The sequence below is a fragment of the Oryctolagus cuniculus genome, chromosome 6, assembly GCF_964237555.1.
Source record: "Oryctolagus cuniculus chromosome 6, mOryCun1.1, whole genome shotgun sequence".
NCBI lineage: Eukaryota > Metazoa > Chordata > Mammalia > Lagomorpha > Leporidae > Oryctolagus > Oryctolagus cuniculus.
The window spans coordinates 83,098,678-83,109,937 of NC_091437.1; the positions used below are offsets into that span (position 1 = coordinate 83,098,678).

Genomic DNA, 11,260 nt, shown 5'->3' on the forward strand with positions numbered 1-11,260 from the left:
TTCACCACCAGCATTATGTTTTTTTAAAAGATTTATTTATTAATTTGAAAATCAGAGTTGGGGGGAGGGAGAGATAGGTCCTCCTTCCAGTGGTTCACTCCCCAATTGGCCGCAACGGCTGGAGCTGCACCCATCTGAAGCCAGGAGCCAGGAGCTTCAACTGGGTCTCCCACGTGGGTGCAGGGGCCCAAGGGCTTGGACCATCTTCTACTGCTTTCCCAGGCCATAGCAGAGAGCTGGATCGGAAGTGGAGCAGCTGGGTCTTAAACTGGTGCCCATATTGGATGTCGGCACCTCAGGCCAGGGCGTTAACCCACTGCACCACAGTGCTGGCCCCAACTAGCATTATGTTTAATGCTGGAACCTAAAGAACATAGGGCAAGAAATCCTGAAGGAGAGATAGGTGTTAAGTGTAGAAGATCAAAGACTAACTGGACCCCATCAAAATGAACTGGAACTTGGGTGTGTGAGCTGCCTGGAACCATGAAGATACACTGGATCCTATATGTTCTCATTGTCACCACTCCATGGAGTGCACATCCTACAGGAGAAGCTAACGCCTTGGATCACTGTGATGAAGGCTGAAAGAGGATTTAAGGGAGAGGGGAGTAGTCCCAGGCGCAGGTGTTACCCATGCCCAAGAGCTAAGCCAGCTGATGAGCCACAGAATGAGCTACACATGTTTCTGCCCTCACTGCTCAAGCACACATCCGCATTATCTGCCTCCTCACTTCTGTGTTCAAACCTGGCCTGAAAATAACTCAGGAAGCCCACCCTTACAGAAAACACCCAGGACAGAGAATTCCAGGATTCAGCTGATTCTAGAGAAGTTGACACATTACCAAAATACTGTGTTCTCTCCTTGTCAACATGTCACTGGTACATCATTTTAAACCATACTAAGTTTCCAAAAAGAATTCACAATAAAATCGTTTCCACAAATTATGAAACAAACAATAAATACAGGGTAATTATTTCCCCAAAAGTGGATGCAAAGATCCTACTTTATCTGAGGTTTGTGTTCATTCTTCTGGCTGATTCACACTCCTCATTTGATAAACTGTAATTTAAATACTGAGCTACAAAGTAAACAGTCATTAACATATGCACATGAAATAGAAGATTGGGAAAGGAGGAGAAAACAAAGATATTGATTAATATTACATAAACACGTTTATAAAAATAAGGAATGGCTACTCAACGATTACAGAGCTCGGTTCTCTAACTGGTCATAGGGTCACAGCTCTAAGTGTAATTAAGTTCTGCCACTACCTATTCTGTATTTCCTTTGCCTTCAGGGAGTGTCCCGGCTATGCTAGTTTCTTTCCTGTTGAGTATCCTGAATGGTGTGGGCATTAGCGGTATTATCTGAATGGGGTTTTTGTAGTTTCTGTTAACTTTAATCTCAGGACTTGAAAGTACTAAAAAATGCCCCTGGGAATGTCCTAAATTCCAGACATACTGCTCTCCACCCCCACTGTGTTGCAGCAGCCTAACTGCCCCTTAACAATTGTGATCAATCATGCCAGCCAGTAGAGTAACTATCTCCTTCTGCCTGTTGGTGCATCAGCTCGAGCATCCAGTTCAGTGGAACCATTGCCGTGGTCTATGGGAGAAGCTTCACTTATTTTGCAATGAAGACTGCTTTAAAACAGAGTCTAAAGTGGCAGAAATGGGAAGCGTATTTTTTTCTTGTAGATCACTCTATGTCACAGGAAGACATTTCCAATCCCTGATTCCCGGATGTTTGAGTGCTGAGGAGAAGCATTTGATTTCAAACAGATAGTGCATCCTGGATGAAATTTCCTCAACTCTCCAAGGTGTGGCCATCTAAGTGACACAAAAGGCCCCGCCTCAGTTGCTTCAGGTTTGTGGGGAACATGGTAACACCAATGAAACCCGTAAGCATGGGCCCCGTGCTGTGAAGTGAGTTCCTTTATCAGAATAAGGAATAAGGCATTCCTCGTGTCCGTAGTGGGTAGTTTTAGCAGAATTAAGATGGAATTAAATGTTTATTTTGGTGCAGATATCTGCAGACAAGGAAAGCAAGCCTATATCCAAAGTAATTATCCATTGACGTAAGAGCAAAGCTCTACCCCTTCCATAATGGGGAGTGGTCCAAAGTAATCAACCTGCCACCAGGTAGCTGATTGATCACCCTGGGAAATGAAGCCAGATCCAGGACTCAGCATTGGTCTCTGCTGCAGATGGACCACTCAGCAATGGCTGTACAAGGCCAACCTCTGAGTGGAAGACCATGTTGCTGAGCCCATGCATGAACACCATGGCCAATTTGCTCATCAGTCCATGTGGCAACGACAGGAGTGGTTGAGCAAGGAGACTAACTGGTATCCACAGAATGGATCAGACTCTCCTCTTGCTTATTAAATACTCCTCTGCTGAGGTCACCTTTAGTCAGCATTCATGTGGAATATAAGAGATTCCCATTCCCTAATCATTCTGTTGGGTTATTGGCTCACCCTTCTCCTGAGAGTTGGCATTTCACTACCCTGGAAGTGTTTTGTACTAGGGGGTCTTCAAAAACCTCATGGAAAATGAGTACTGTGAAAACACTTCAAAAGATTTTTGCAGCAAGAGCTACATCTTTTAATTCCATTTCCACAAACTTTGTGAAGTCCCCTCACAGGAAGCTATTGAAGAATTAAACTTGAGGAAAAAAGACATGTCACAGGCTGGCGCCGCGGCTCACTAGGCTAATCCTCCGCCTTGCGGCGCCGGCACACCGGGTTCTAGTTCCAGTCGGGGCGCCGGATCCTGTCCCCGTTGCCCCTCTTCCAGGCCAGCTTTCTGCTGTGGCCCGGGAGTGCAGTGGAGGATGGCCCAAGTGCTTGGGCCCTGCACCCCATGGGAGACCAGGATAAGTACCTGGCTCCTGGCTTCGGATCAGCACGGTGCGCTGGCTGCGGTGGCCATTGGAGGGTGAACCAACAGCAAAAAGGAAAACCTTTCTCTCTGTCTCTCTCTCTCACTGTCCACTGTGCCTGTCAAAAAAAAAAAAAAAAAGACTTATGTCTGAAGTGTGAAAGACAGAACAAAGGGGAAGGATGGCAAACAAGTGCTTTCTTCCTGAAAGCGGTTCAAGGAACTGGTGGTCCTTACACCTTAAGGAAGCTGATAAGAAAAGAAGCTAGCCTAGCCTCACGCCAGAGGCAGGAAAAAGAAGTAGCAAAAATGAGGTAATACTTACAGAGCCTTAGGGAAAAAAATCAAAAGATGAGGAAAAGGGGAAGGAATAATGTAGGCAAAGAGAGACATGATGATAGAGATCTATTTTAAGAACTGTCAGAGCATACACTGAGTACAGTGGTTGAAACCATCAGAGTGATTAACTTGGCCCTGGACAAGAACTCTGGGGAACCTCAGTGCCTAGGGAAGAATACTTTTTTCATCAGACCCTGGGAAATTCTAGTGCCTGCAGTGAGACTCAAATCTATCTGCTATATCTCCTAGCATAGTCTCCAAGGCATTCATTCATTTACCTCTTTCTAAAGACCCCTTGCATGCATAGATTTAAAAACTTTTTACACCAAAATAAACATTTTTTAATTTAATTTTCTTTGAACATTCATTTTGAAGTGTCCTTGCAGAAAACAGGCTTATTAATTTACAAATGACACCCAGCTGGGAAGAAAAGTGCATTTGATGACAAATTAGAATTTTGCAAAAAGGAAACAAAATGGTGACAGATAACAGCAGTAAACACAATTAGCAAAGTGTTTTTTATAAAAAAAAAAAAAAAAAGAGAGAGAGAGAAAAGCATTAACCCGTATTAACTTTCTTTCTGGTCTCCAAACACTCTAATCTAATTCCTGTATTGTGGCCTTTGCACTACTTTTTCCCCTGCTGGGGCTGTTTCCCTCATTTGGCTGCCTCCATTGTGTCCTTCAGATCTCAGCTCAAAGATCACCTCTTTGGAGAGGCCTCCTTGAGCTCCCCACCTTAAACAGCACCATCTTCTGCCCATCTGCTAAGTTATCGTTGCTATCACTTTACAGCATTGCCTTCATTGCATTTATCAAAGTCAAGCCAGTTTTCATTTCATGAAGCTCCACTAGAATAGAACAGGTGTTTGCTTTTGCTTAATGTCTGCTTCTCTGATAAGATGCTTTGATGGCATTCACAAACACCACGCTTTCCACATCTAGACTTTGCCTAGACTTAGTATGCATTGTGGGCTCCAAATTCAATTTCCTTTCTTTTCTTTTTGGGAGCTGCAGTCTCCAAGCTTCTTCTACAAACTAGAAAGAAAGCCACTGGTGAAAGAGAGAACAAATTGGGAGGCCATTGTGTGTTCTCTGAATGGTGCAGATTCTTGTTTTCTGTTTTGGTTAGCAGAAAGTGAGGGGAAAATTGCTGAATTCCCACATTCATTCTTGGCAATGGTGACTTCCCTCCATTTCATCTGACCAAATAGCTTCAGGCTAGGCATTGCAACTGTAATTCAACTCCACTGATTTTCTAATACTTTATGGAAAATCGTCTTACTTTTGAAATAGGTTGACTGACATTTTTGATCTTTTGATTCTGTTTGTAGCATCTTCATAGCTATTGTAGAGAAAAGTTAAGGGGGTTGCTTAAGGGCTGCTTTTTAGACAACATTTTTTAACAAAAATATTTATTTATTTATTTGGAAGAGTTACAGAAAGAAAGAGACAGAGACAGAGAGGGAAAGAGATCTTTCCTCTGCTAGTTCACTCTCCAAATGGTTTCAAAGGTCAGACTGGGGTGGGAAATGGAGCAGCTGGGACTCAAACCAGCACCCATCTGGGACGCAAGCACTGCAGGCTGCACTGAGCCCTATTTAGACAACATTTCAACCATTTCAATCGCCTACTCATAGCCTATGGATTTCTTTTATATGTGTTGTTGGCTAGATGGGGCAGTCTATTTGTTGGTCCTTTAAATACGTAAGAGTGACTTTAAATTTACACCTTTTAACTTCACTACATAGATTTCACTTATTGTCCCAACCTGTTGAGATCTCTTTAGGATTAGAATTAGGCTTTGTTTTGCTTAGTTATACACAGCTCTGGAAATGTTAATGGTTAGAAATTTTGAAGTGTTATTTAACTCTTTCTTTCCATATTTTAAACAAATTTTATCTGAACTATAACTTACATGCATACATATATTTACTTATATTTAATTAAAGTATAACTTGCAGACAGATTTACACGTATATACTTAATTAAATTATAACAATTTATAAATCTTAAATATAACCTTACTGAATTATATAGCCAATATCCACTAAAAATATCAAATTACTAGTAGGTTGTAAGAACCCTTGTTTGGTCTCCAAATTATTATTAATTCTATGCTGTTCTCTAGAAGTAATCCCTACCCTGACTTTTGAAACAATAGATTAGTCTTGCCTATTATGAAACATTACATAAGTGGAATCTTAACAATACTTTTTTTTATTTTGGGATATCTGGCTTCCTTTAATGAATGATGTGTTTGTGAGTTGCATCTTTGTGGTTTCATTTATCAGTAGCTAATTTCTTTCTTTCTTTCTTTCTTTCTTTCTTTTTTTTTTTTTTTTTTTTTTTTTTGACAAGCAGAGTGGACAGTGAGAGAGAGAGAGAGACAGAGAGAAAGGTCTTCCTTTGCCATTGGTTCACCCTCCAATGGCCGCCACGGTCCACGCGCTGCGGCAGGCGCACCGTGCTGATCCGATGGCAGGAGCCAGGTACTTATCCTGGTCTCTCATGGGGTGCAGGGCCCAGGCACTTGGGGCATCCTCCACTGCACTCCCTGGCCACAGCAGAGAGCTGGCCTGGAAGAGGGGCAACTGGGACAGAATCCGGCACCCCGACCGGGACTAGAACCCGGTGTGCCGGCGCCGCAAGGCGGAGGATTAGCCTAGTGAGCTGTGGTGCCGGCCAGTAGCTAATTTATTTTCATGCTGTTTAGTATTTTGCTTTATGAATACACCACAGTTTGTCCATTCTGCTCTTGAAGGACATTAGCTGCTGCCATTGTTTGACTCCTATGCACATCATTGCCGTGAACATTCCTGCGCATGTCTTTTGCTGCACGTGTGCACACATCCCTTTGGAGCATATCCCTAGAAGCAGGATTACTGAATCTGTGGGTATGAGAATGCTCAGCTCTAGCAGAAACTGACAAAGTGCAAGTACAAATTTGCACTCCTGCCTGCTGCATATCAGAGGTCTAGCCATTCCACAACTTCACAGTTCTTTTGTCTTTAATCATGAATTTTAACTATTCCTGTGGTTGTGTAGTGATAACTTAGAGTGGTTTTAATTTGCATTCTCCAGATTATTAATAAGGCTGAGTCATATATTTGTGTGCTTTCTGGCCATTTGCCTATTTTCTTTTGTGAATGCTTATTCAAATATTCGCCCATTTTTTGTTGAGTGTACAGTTTTTTACATGTTTTTCATATGAGCCTTTTTGTCAGTCATACGTATACTGCATGTCTTCCCTTACTCGGTGGTTTACATTTGGATGAACAGAATTTCCTAATTTTATTCATCTTTTATCTCAAGTTCTAAAAACTAGTTTTATACAAGTCTTAGTATTCAATAGTACAGTTATTTTAACCATGTTCTTCTTTAAGGTGTTTTGAAAACAATTGTGGAAATGTTGGTTGTTTTTCTTTGTGCATTTTTTTCTATTAGGTTATAATCCACTAAAAGCAGGGTTGTTTCTTTTTTAACCAGGAAAATGGTCTACAAATGGGGAAAATTTCACATCTATGTGATAACATCTTTCTTCCTCTGTTCTGTACTGTTAAGTAGATTAAAATCCTTGCTAGAGCCCAAGTGGAATCTATAGCATTTCTGGTACACTTTGTACATATTTCATCATAACTGGAGGAATTATAATTCACTTAGTAAACATGTAACCCTGTTTTAACCCTGGAGAAACCCAAGGCCCTCTGCTTTCAATGGATGTCCTTAATTATCCAGAATTAATTGTTTTCTAGCTTTGTCTTATGGGGATACATGGCTCAAAATAATATTGAAGTATTTTGCTTCTTAAATCCACAAAGTTCTTCCTGGTTGCAAAGTAGAACATTTTCTATTTCTAATTGATGTCGCTTCTGCATACCTAATCCTTTACAGAAATGTAGAACTCATCAGCCTGCTGTGTACACTTCTTGCCAAACTCTTAAAACTCTGTTTTGTCTCTTCTGAGTCCTCCTGTGACCTGTTTCCAATTATCTTAAATTTTCTAACTTTAAAATGTGATAATAAAAACTAGATAAAACAGATAACATTTTTCAGACTATGAAATTAACATAGTTCCCAAATACTTCTTTCCAGTATCATGTTGGCTTTTATAAAGCAAAGGGTCTCCAAGTGGTTTCATATTCAGCTTATGACCCACAGAATGAGGTTGGCCCTCATTAACAAAGCAGAAGTCTGCAAAGGTGCTGACTTCATGGGAGTGTGTAAGTAGAAACTGTCTAACATCTGTCTGCTATGGTGTTGGCTCTTTAGGAATGGGATTGGACTGGACAGCCTCTGCAATCTGAAGAAAAGGTTCCTTGATAGCCAAGACATTTCTCAACAACATTCCCTCAACCTGCACTTAAATTTCATTTCTGGTACTAGTATATTTAACTAGGATTGTTCCAATTCTGTGTCATCCCAATCTCTAATGATCGATCTTCTTTCAAATCCTACTTGTAGCACTCCACAAATATAACACAAACTCACCAAATGCCCCTGCGTCTTCATTAACACCACTATCGGACAAGCTGCCTTCATCTGCTTCCCTACACTGCTGTGATGTTTCCAAACTCTTCTCCCAGCTTCCGTTCTTACTCCATCCTGCCCTCCACCCATTGTGATGCTTCAACTGGGTCAATCTTAAAGGAACATAAGGCATATTATACACTTTCCAGGGAGTCTCACTGCGTAGAGAATAAAATATAAATTTCTTACTATGACTTGTCCACTTCTCCAGCCTTACCTGCCCACTCCTTACTGACTTAACTCTATCTATCCTCATCTTCCTCTTTCCCAGGCACACTCTGCTCATTCCTGATGCAGGGCCTTTGCAATGGCTAATCCTTCTGCCTAGAATGTACTTGCCTTTCATCTTTACACAGCTGGTTCCATCTAGTTCCTAAGCAAGACCTTCTAGGCCACCTGATCTAAGTGAACTTCATTCCTCCATAGTTATTTACTTTCTTTTTTTTTTTTTTTTTTTGCTTTGTTTTGATTTGATTTATTTATTTGAAAGTCAGAATTACACAGAGAGAGAAGGAGAGACAGAGAGAGAGAGAGAGAGAAAGAGAAGTCTTCCATCCACTAGTTCATCCCCAAAACGGCCACAATGGCCAGAGCTTCACTGATCTGAAGCCAGGGGCCAGGAGCTTCCTCCAGGTCTCCCATATGGGTGCAGGGGCCCAAGTGCTGGGGCCATCCTCTACTGCCTTCCCAGGCCATAGCAGAGAGTTGGATCGGAAGTGGAGCAGCCAGGACTCAAACCGGTCCTCACATGGGATGCCGGCACTGCAGGCCACAGCCTTACCCGCTAAGCCACAGCACCAACCCAGTTATTTACTTTCATATTTAAAAGACACATAAAAAATCATGACTTGAAATAATTTTTTCAGTGTGTAATTTTCCATTATTTTTTGCTGTCTCACGTGAGTACAAATTAGTTGGCAGAGCCTTACACAGTGCCTAGACAGAGATATTCTGCAATAAGTGTTCACTGAATGAATAGTGAGTTAATAAATAGTGAGTGAACCCTTTCCGATGTAACCATTCATCCCGCATTTCCCCCTACTGTCTTCCTCCTGATTCTGATTTGCTGTTGTGAAAGCATTACAGATAATTTTTATTCTAGAGTTTGTCAAGTACAGACTGCTAAAGTCTCAACTTGCTTTGTGAATTCTGAGTCTATTTATACACAATTACACAAGCATGATCTTCAACATATAAGTGTTTTAGGGTCTTCAATCTTTGATTAGTCAGATGTTGCACCAGATTGGCAGGATTTGCCTGTCATTTGATGAAGCACCAAAGATACTTCTACTACTGCTGCCACCCAAGAAGCTTTGTAAATTTACCTGGAATTTCATTTATAAAAAATATTCTTACATTGTCTCCTAAGAGTTTTGAAACTTTCCTGAACTTTCTTTATCACTGCAGGAGAAAGAAATCAAAATAAGTTAAAGAAACAGATGCTGGAAACATGCAGACATATTTGTGGCTGGAGTTATTCTACTACTTGTACATTATGTGGTTTACCTCAACATGTGGAAAAATACAGTAAGTTCTTCCTTATGCAGGCTATAGTTACAGTATCACGTAACACAGTTGGTTTACACTTTCTGGCAAATATTTTATGATAAACACACAATATGCTGAATTTCTCTAAGTAACTAATATTTCTTTGCTTAAAGCTCTTTTTTAAAAGATTTATTTTATTTACTTGAAAGACAGGGTTTCAGAGAGAGGTAGAGACAGAGAGAGAGGTCTTCCATCTGCTGGTTCACTCCCCAGATGGCCACAACAGCCGGAGCTGTGCCGATCCATAGCCAGGGGCCAGGAGTCAAGAGCTTCTTCTGGGTCTCCTACTTGGGTCATCTTCTACTGCTTTCCCAGGCCATAGAAGAGAGCTGGATTGGAAGAGGATCAGCCGGGACTAGAAGCAGCGCCCATATGGGATGCCGGTGCTTCAGGCCAGGGCTTTAACCCACTGCACCACAGCGCCGTCCCCTGCTTAAAGCTCTTTTAGGAAGTGTGCGTCTTTCTTCTTCTTACCTTCCCCAAAACAATTCCAAATTCAAAAACATAGAAAAATATCTTTTAGTATATATGTAGATCATTTATTTATAGGAGCATGCGTAGTAAACCAGATCTATTAAAAAAGACAAAAAGGAAGACTCCAGAGTTGTCACTATATCATACTCGCTTACAAAGTAAGTGTACAACTTTCCTACTGAGGTAGCATAGTTTCTCTCTAGTCACGGGAAAGGAAGGATGAAATTGACTTGTACAGTGCCTCCAGAGTTTATGCTCCTTGTAGTACCTTCTTCAATGTGGAATGGTGTTCCAGAAATCACCAAAATGATTTGATTGCATTGCTGACACTGTCAGAAAAATTCTCAAAAAGAGATTCTTGGCACCAGAGTCACTGAGAGCATTGCGCAGGGAATATCACGTTGGCATGGTGTGCAGAGTTGGGGAACATTGGCTATATGGTGTTACAGTGTGACTCTGCAGAAACCCGACACTGTAGAAGGTATTATCACATTGTAAACTCCAGTGCCCCTCTTCAGGAAGCAGGCTTGAGAGTCTGATGGATGTCTGATCAGTTTTTTTTTTTTTTTTTTTTTGACAGGCAGAGTGGACAGTGAGAGAGAGAGAGAGACAGAGAGAAAGGTCTTCCTTTTGCCGTTGGTTCACCCTCCAATGGCCGCTGCGGCCTGTGCGCTGCTTATCCTGGTGTTTATCCTGGTCTCCCATGGGGTGCAGGGCCCAAGGACTTGGGCCATCCTCCACTACACTCCCAGGCCATAGCAGAGAGCTGGCCTGGAAGAGGGGCAACTGGGACAGAAACCGGCACCCCGACTGGGACTAGAACCCAGTGTGCTGGCGCCACAAGGTGGAGGATTAGCCTATTGAGCCGCGGCGCCAGCCTGATCAGTTTTATAAGTGATCCATGATGTCAAAATGTGCAACAGCCTTACCAATCACATTAGTAGAAAGGAAAAGCCTAACACAAATATACGACCAGCAGCTAAATGCTATGTATTATTCACAGTCTAAACCATCTACAAATCGACAGTATTATAAACATTAAAATTATATATTGAAGTACAAGGCTTACATTTTAAAATTGAAAACAATTTTGTAGTAACATTGCAGTCACCAAATAAGCCCATCATTTAGGAAAGTCAAAATTACTTTATGCTGGGGCCAGCGTTGCAGTGCAGTGAGTTAAACCACCATTTTGGTCACCAGTATCCCCTGTTGGAGTGCCAATTCAAGTTCTGGATGCCTCAGCTTTGCTCCAGTTCTCTGCTAATGCACCTGGGAGAGCAGCAGATGATGGCCCAAGTATGTGGGCCCCCACCACTCATGTGGGAGACCTGGGTGGAGTTCCAGCTCCCGGCTTCAGCATGGCACAGCACCTGCTGTTGCAACCATTTGGGGATTGAACCAGTGTATGGAAGATCTCCTTCTCTCTCACTCCGCCTTTCAAGTAAATAAGTAAATCTGTAACAAATTATTTTCTGTTCAACTAA

The 11,260-nt window shown here is 41.8% G+C and overlaps 1 long non-coding RNA gene across 1 annotated transcript in view; it reads right to left on the minus strand.

Annotated features, from left to right (window-relative positions):
- Window positions 1–7,827, minus strand: part of LOC103348027 (uncharacterized) — a 31,742-nt gene extending 23,915 nt beyond the window's left edge. Inside the window, exon 1 of the long non-coding RNA XR_516485.3 lies at window positions 7,713–7,827. This is a non-coding gene — a long non-coding RNA (uncharacterized lncRNA). The remainder of the gene's footprint in view (window positions 1–7,712) is intronic.
- Between the last annotated feature and the right edge of the window lie 3,433 nt (window positions 7,828–11,260).